The 8,279-nt window shown below is 34.4% G+C and overlaps 1 non-coding gene across 1 annotated transcript; it reads right to left on the minus strand.

Moving 5' to 3' along the window:
- Nucleotides 1-7,927: 7,927 nt before the first annotated feature.
- LOC141710187 (small nucleolar RNA R71) lies at nucleotides 7,928-8,034 on the minus strand. Its single transcript, XR_012570719.1, has one exon. It is a non-coding gene; the product is annotated as a small nucleolar RNA R71 (small nucleolar RNA).
- Between the last annotated feature and the right edge of the window lie 245 nt (nucleotides 8,035-8,279).

Consider the following 8,279-nt stretch of genomic DNA (forward strand, 5'->3'; position numbering starts at 1 on the left):
GATTAAATCCCTGTAATTAATTGATACCCTGACAAGATCTCTGTCACTTGATTAAATCCACAATCTTGATTTATATCACTGAGGCTTGATCAATTTCTTGAGCTTCTTCCAGTGAATTAATTCCTCAAGTTTGTAGATGAACAATGTTCCTTAATCCTTTGACATATGTTACTTTGAGAGATCTCTTTGACGATAGAACCACTATTTACTTGTTACATTCTTATTTGAGTTTAGTTAAATCCTCGAATAAACAAATAGGCTATGACATATGCCTTTCAAGATTTGATGATGTTACTTATTCAATGAGAGTTTGACACATAAGTGAATTTGACACATAAGTAAGATAGACATAGCTGTGCTCTATTTTAGTACAGTGTAGATTGATTTAAAGTATTAATGGAAGGGAGTGCATCTCTAAAGAATAGACAAAAAAATCAGGCCGAGCCCAATACATTACAAGTCAATTGATATTGGACCAATACCAATCCAGATGACATCGAAATTGTTATGTACTCCCTCCGTCCCAATTTATCCGTCCAGTTTGACTTTTGCACATAGTTTAAGGTGCATTGACCGCATAGTTCTGTTGATTATTGTTCAAATTTTCTTTTTGTGAATAAAAATTTAAGATTTGAATATTTATTCAAAAAAAATTGAAAGATAATCGACGGAATTATGCGGTCAATGCACCTTAAACTACGTGCAAAAGTCAAATTGGACAAATAAATTGGGACGGAGGGAGTATATTAGTGAATGACAGTAGAATATTCTAGATCCTGGCCTTTGATCTTTCACATCCATGTATCTTAGACTTTTGATTCATGAATCTTGATTCGATAAGTTCATGCACCTTGTATCTTGTAGGCCTATAAATAGACCTCATAATATACACAAGTTTAATAAAATATATTATTCACTCTCAACTCTTTATATGCTTTTTATATAATCTATATTAATACGTAATAGTTATTTCAAATAACCAAATTTTGTAGACCCAGCTAGTCATACTCCCTGATAGTCTAATACTACTACCAAGGTTCTTTCTGCGAGGCTCTGCGTATCCTTGGCTGGCCTATAAACTCTACTTCAGGTTTGTTTGTCAATCGCTCATCCATATTACTGCTATATTACTTGTTTTAGAAACTCCTGTTAATTCTTCTCGGAGAATATAGATCGAATGGCTGCATTATTGCCGCAACTATACCTATGAATAGAGGAGAGCATGGCCGGTTCAGCTCGATTTTTGGATAAAATCAAAATCGCAACCACATATTTTCGTTTTCTAAAATTAAAAAATCGCAATCGTCAGTTCAGATTCGATTTCGGTTTTTTGGGTTAAAATCCCCGGTTCGATTATAATCGGTTCATTTTCGGTTACAAAATCGACAAATATAAAAAATAACATACAAACGAGCAATATAATGAAAGGGTAGTGGTTTCTATTCGAAATATAAAATTAATGGGAAATTAGTGCAAAATTTGCCTAAGTACCAAGTGTAATTAATAAAAATTATAATAATAGTAGAAAAGACAGTAAAAAACTTAGTTTATTTTTAGGAAACAGTTATTAAGATTAATGTAAATTAAGCTTATATAATGTTTTATTTATTTTAATGCCGCCCACATGACGTTAAAACAGGAGGATGGGAGAAGTTATGATTTAACCAGACTCTCGTAAGAGCAAGTCCAATGGTGATGTTAAAATAGATGTAGTTTGAAACTAAAAAGTGGATTTTGATATTAAAATAAAAGTTGCACTCCAATACTAGTTTCATAACTAGTTTCAAATTTGCATAAATCTTTTAACTTCTACTTAAATTAATATTATTTTGATATTTTAAGATGTACAAGACAATAATTATTTAATTTTTCCACTCCATTTGTAGTGATAGATGATGTGGTAAGGATGCATATATGCATCCTTGATTTCAAATATAGAACCAAGAATGCATATATGCATATTTGCATCTAAGTATGACACCCATTTGGAGTTTGAGTATTTTTGCATTTGGTGCTATAATATAGCAATAGTACCAAAGATAACATTGCATTGGACCTACTCTAAGCAATCCGCAGAGTGCATCTATAGCAAGTGACTTAAATTACTTTTAGTCATATCTGTAACCAGTCGGTGGAACCTGCTAAAATGAACTAGATTAATATAAAAAACTAACAATAACAGAGAATATGATTTGCATTAGAAAATAAAAATTCATAAATAAAACATAAATTATACGAGTAAAATATAATATTTTATTATTAATACTATTAACCGGCTCAGTTTAGTTTTATCGGTTCGGTTAAAAGATATAACCAGAACCAAGTCATTTAAATCGGGTTGATTTTTTATTTTTCGGTTTGGGATCAGTTTTATTCGGATCGGTTTTATCCGGTTTATCCCGATTTTGGTTTTAATTTGGGTTTTTGCTCACACTTGATAGGAATCGGTGGCACGAAGAGCTAATTCAGCAAGAGATATAATCATTGATATAGTTGCGGCAGTAATACAACCATTTTAGAAAAACTTGTAACAGTTCAAAAAACCTAGTTTTCACCATAAAAAATGGGCTTTTTTTAAAGTCCAATTGGTAAGACTATACTCTCAATCCCAGCTTTCATAAGCTATCAGAATTTGGTTGAATATTCTCCTTTATATGGACTTGTAAAAAACCCCCCAATAAATGGCCTAAATTAATTGCACAAGCCGGAGAGAGAGGTAGCCTAAAGACGGAGGATCCGTACATCGTGCTGATGAATTATACCTTAAGGGTTTTTTTCTTTAACACATTATATAAATACACATGTAACTAAAAAAAGGTAAAGTTATTATGTTGGATATTAATGTCTTTGGTTTTAATATCTAAACTTGCAGGATTTAACAGGTTAGCCGAGAACACACAAATGAATGCGTCATCACAACATGTTGATGATGCAAGCCTCTATTAATCAGTCGAAGTCGTGCAGGTCATCAACCAAACAAATAACAGTTTTCTTCTGAATATTTTTTTTTTAAAAATAAATCACGAATCACCATTTTTGTTGGATTCTTTTGATCTTTTTTTTGTTTTCCTTGCCCTAAATTTCACTGAATAAACTAAAATCTATCATCTGTTATCTATTTATCTTCTATTACTATATATTATAGTAGAATAGAAAGGATAAAAAGTGCTAAGAAATTGGCTGTGAAAAGGCAAGTATAACCTTAGTAAATATGTATTATCAGAAATGCCACCCCGTACTTTATTTAATAGATCAACACGGATTTTATTACATAGGTTAGAGTCTCATCGTTGAAGTCCTAGAAGAGCAGCACTTGATACATAATTCAGTTCATTTGCTTAAGTAATTGGGCTGATTGCTGGTCTCTTTTTACATCCTAATTTCAATTATTACCGATAATCTTTATTTCTTTACCTCAATTTATTTTTACGTGTTTAAATCACCTCTATTTCTTTTTCATAATATAAGTGTAATTATGATTATTCGAGTAATAGAATGTCACTTGCTAATTTAATCTGATCATAATTAGTTACAAGTTTTTCATCCGTTACATACATAAGCGGAGAATGGCATTGTTATTGATATAGACTTAACGTTGATTTTGCTTTAAAAGTTATTTCGTATAAGGTTGAAGTGGTCAAGATTAGTACATGGATTGTAACGTAATATGATTTTTTAATGAGGGACCACATGCTTTTTATAGCTATTTTTTATTCTGTAGCTTGTTAGATAGAGTAACGTTGGGACTATTTTGTCTAGTAGTTAGTCTTGTGCTCTTGGTCCTTTATAAGGAAAGCTTGGGTGATTGTATGAGACAAATGCTTCAATGATAATAACATACTAAACCTTTATTCTCTATATTTTTCTCTCTTGATTTGCAATGTATATATTTTATAATCTTGTTTTAATCATCATGGTATCAGAGCAGTCTTTCCTGCATGTCAACATTCTCCCAGTTTTCTGATGCTACCTTTCTATTCTTTTTTACAAGTCCATTTCTGTATCGTTAAAACTATTCTACACCTTCAGATCTACTTTTCTCTTTCTAATCTATACTTTAAAAATTTAATCTTTATCCTTCTTTACACCAGATCTCTGACTGCAATGGGAACCCCTGCTAGACTATCTTATCAAGATATGTTAAACCCACTCTTTCTTCATCCCTCAGAGAATGCTACATCTATCAGAGTAGAAAAGCTGCAAGGCTCAACAGATTATAGATCTTAGAATCGATCCATAAAAATAGACTTAGCCTCTAAACATAAACTGAGTTTCAAAAATAGAACAATTACCAAACCACAAGATGATGACACAAAGGCATAAATGTGGGAAGCTTGCAACAACATGATTATTGTCTAGATAACATGTAATGTTTCTTCAACTGTTCATCAATCTATAATGTTTATCATTAATGCTTCTGAAATATGAAAAAAAATTGGAGAAAAGATTCACTTTGACAAATGGGCCTCGCAAGTATAAGCTCAGTAAAGATCTTTATGAAGTTCGTCAACATATTGCCTCGATTAACGAATATTATACCACGATAATCATTGTGGGAAGAGCTTGAATCAATGAACCTTCTCCCAACTATTCTTAACCCCCCTGATGAAATAAAAACTTTATTGAGCAAAATAGAGATGCAGAAAAAGAAATCTAGGCTTTTTCAATTTTTGAATGGTCTAAATGAGGTCTATAGTTCTCAATGTAGTCAGCTATTGATGTTTTCTACCTTACCAAGTGTTGAACAAGCTGTATCCGCCCTCTAACAAAAAGAGGCACAAAGGAAACCATTAAATTCAATCACTCACGATCTTGATTTGTTAGCAATGTATAATAGGAGCAGCCAACCTCGTTCTATTGAAAATCAAAGGCCCACACAGTGTTTTTCCTGTAATGTTAAAGGTCATACACGTGAGAGATATGGGATCGTGATTGGATACCCTCCATGGCATCCAAAATATAGAGGCGCTCAAAATGTATTAAGAGGGCGTGTTTTGAATCATACGTCAAAATGGCCTTCAAAATCAGCCCAACCCAGGATGGCAACCAATACAATAATGACTCCAACCTCATCCAACCTAGGCATGCTATTTACACCTCAACAGCTTGATCAATTAACTCAAGTAGTGCCTCAATTGCATTTAAGCTCCACAGCCACAAGAAACAAAGAATGATCTTGAATTTCATTTCTCTGGGATGATATCATGTCATAATTCAACCACCCTGCATCATGAATGAATTCTTGACTCCGGTGCTTCGGACCACATAACGCAATACATGGATTTTCTTCAAAATGAAGTTCCTATAAGAAACTCACCTTGTATTAATCTACCGAATTGAGACACAAAGTAATATCACATACATATAGTGTTTCTTTGCCTCATATTTTAAGTCTTGCTCATGTTTTGTGTGTTTCCAACTTTAAACACAAATTACTATTTGTTCAAAGGCTGATAAAGGATAATGATTGTCAAGTTCAGTTTTTCTCACAACATTGATGTATTATTGATGTTAGCTCTTATAAAGTGATAGGAGTAGGTCATGCTAGAGATGATTTATATTATTATAACCCTCATAGACCAACTCCACTTCCTGTTCACTATTTTACCCAATATATACACAAACACCAAACAGAGAAGCCCAACCTGTATCTCTTGTGTCCACACCTGGTGCTAATCTGAACCTCTGGCACCATCGATTGGGCCATGCTCCTATTTACAAAATTAAACAGATAGAGAGCCTTCCTTCTATGTCCAAACAGTACCCAATTATGTGTCTAACCTGCCCCCTCGCTAGGTTCATTAAATTATCTTTCCCCAATGAATAATATGTTGATGCAACTTTTGACTTAGTGCACATCGATGTCTGGGTGACCTATAAAGAAATTGTTCGATATAATTGATGATATCTGATAAGTGGATTTTATATCCACTTGGAACGCTTTATTACAAGCTTAAATTGGTGTTTTGGACTCAAGTTGTTGGTATTTTGATGTGTTTTTGTGTTATTGCATTTCAGGTATCAGTTAAATGAAGAAAGGAGTTTTTAAAGGAAATATGATGAAAAGTGATCAGATTTGGAAGCCTAGTCCATTGTTAAGTTGTAGAGAATCTCGTTAGCTTCGCGTGGGCAGTTGAATCGCCTAATTATGACGAGTAGAACTCAAGTTATGGCCAAAACAAGATTCATCAGAATTTTTTCCACACAAGCTCCAAGCGCACGCCTGGGATGTGGGGCAGCCGCTTGGGAGCTGAGGCGCCCGCCTGGAGAGTTGAGGCGGCCTCCTGAGGCACGGCTGGTCGCTGATTTCGCTGAAAAAGATTTTTTTGAGTGGAATTTGATGATTTTAAGGGTCCAGGTCCAGTATGGGCATATATATACTTAAAAAAAAGGATTTTCATCATCCGGGAAGATTGGGATACCAAGGAGAAGACCTAGAAGCACAGAACAACTCCGAAAAAGAAGATCTTGTTTTCAACTTGTGATTCTTTGAATTAGTTATAACTTTAGATGCTCGTTTTCGTTCTTGTTGAACCTAGATCTCGTTTATCCGTACTTTAATTATTATTCAGTTTATTAAGATCTTGTTTTATACCATGCTTTCATTGGAACCCATGGTGACGATGAGTTTGATTATGAACTAATCGTTGTCATGGGATTCTAGCAGATTTACTTATGGATTTCAATAATTAATTTTTTTGATATCTTGGTGTGTGGTGATTGATTGATATCCTAGTATTGGTTGTGCTTATTCGTCTTATGTGCGTAGCTAACATATAAGATAGTGTGTTAATCTCTTTTGAAGCGACAGTGAATATAGAAGTTTAGAACTTGCCATGCTAGCATAGGTTCATGTATTGTATGCATGATTAGTGGGTAACTCTAACCATTTTACTTGCCCTATGTAATCAAGATAGATAACTTGTGCTTAAACCGTTATGTTATCAAATTCTATAGACATATAGGGTCTCAATATAATTGGTGTCTATTAAACTTCTATCTCTTTTGTGGATGCTTGGTAGTAGGGTATTCGTACAACGAAAGTTGGCGTTTACTAGTTTTGTGTTATCTAATTAGTGTTATCACCATCACATGTTAAGGTTAAGAACGAAAAGGCTATTGAATGAAGTAGTAATGCAGTTAGAATCCCATGTTTGTCATATATATTAATTTAACCTCAATTCTCTTAGTTAATGTTTTTTAGTATAATCTCTTAGTTTAATCAAAACCCAATTTGTTATTTGTCTTAGCATTGAGCGATAACCATACATTGTTGCATAGGTGCATAAATTGAACTTAACCTAAACCAGTCTCTGTGAGAACGAATCTGATTTATATCTTATACTACTTGCGAATCTGATTTATATCTTATACTACTTAGCGCGTGTTTTTGTCCTAACAAGTTTTTGGCGCCGCTGCCGGGGACTCGGTGTTAATTTTTAGTTTATGTGCTTGTCATCAGTGGTCGTTAAAGTTCACTGACTCGGATTCTTTTACTTTCACAATTTATTTATTTGTATTTTAGGTACTCATTACAATGGGAGATCCAGCAACACGAACGAAAGCCTTGATGGATTTTTCTCAATCCAAGATCAATGACATTCAATCTAGCATTGTCTGGCTAGCTATCACAACTAATACCTTTGAGATCAAGCCTGGCATAATTCAATGGGTGCATAATTCAGTCCTGTTTGGGGGTTCTCCAACTGAAGATCCCAATACGCATATTAGGGATTTCATAGAGATTTGCGACACGTTCAGGTTCAATGGTGTTTCTGAAGATGCTATTAAGCTGAGACTTTTCCCATTCTCTCTGAGGGACAAAACTAAGAGCTGGTTACACTCTCTACCAGCTGGTTCGATTACTACTTAGGAAGATCTTGCTCAGAAATTTCTTACTAAATTCTTCCCTATGGCGAAGACAGCTGCACTCAGGAATGCTATTACTCAATTTGCGCAACAAATGGGAGAATCGCTATGTGAATCTTGGGAGCGCTACAAGAAGATGCTTAGGAAGTGTCCTCATCATGGAATTCCTGATTGGATGATCATCACTTGTTTTTACAATGGGTTGGGCGCACAGTCTAGACCCATGCTCGATGCAACATCAGGCGGAGCATTATGGGGAAAGAGCTATGAGGAAGCTTATGATCTAATTGAACTGATGGCTGCTAATGAATATCAGTATCCAACCCAGAGATTTCCCCCCGAAATGTAGCAGGAGTTATTGAAGTGGATACAGCTACGGCTGTCACTGCTCAACTAAAGGCGTTGTCTAT

The sequence above is a fragment of the Apium graveolens genome, chromosome 2 (assembly GCF_009905375.1).
Source record: "Apium graveolens cultivar Ventura chromosome 2, ASM990537v1, whole genome shotgun sequence".
NCBI classification, from domain to species: domain Eukaryota; kingdom Viridiplantae; phylum Streptophyta; class Magnoliopsida; order Apiales; family Apiaceae; genus Apium; species Apium graveolens.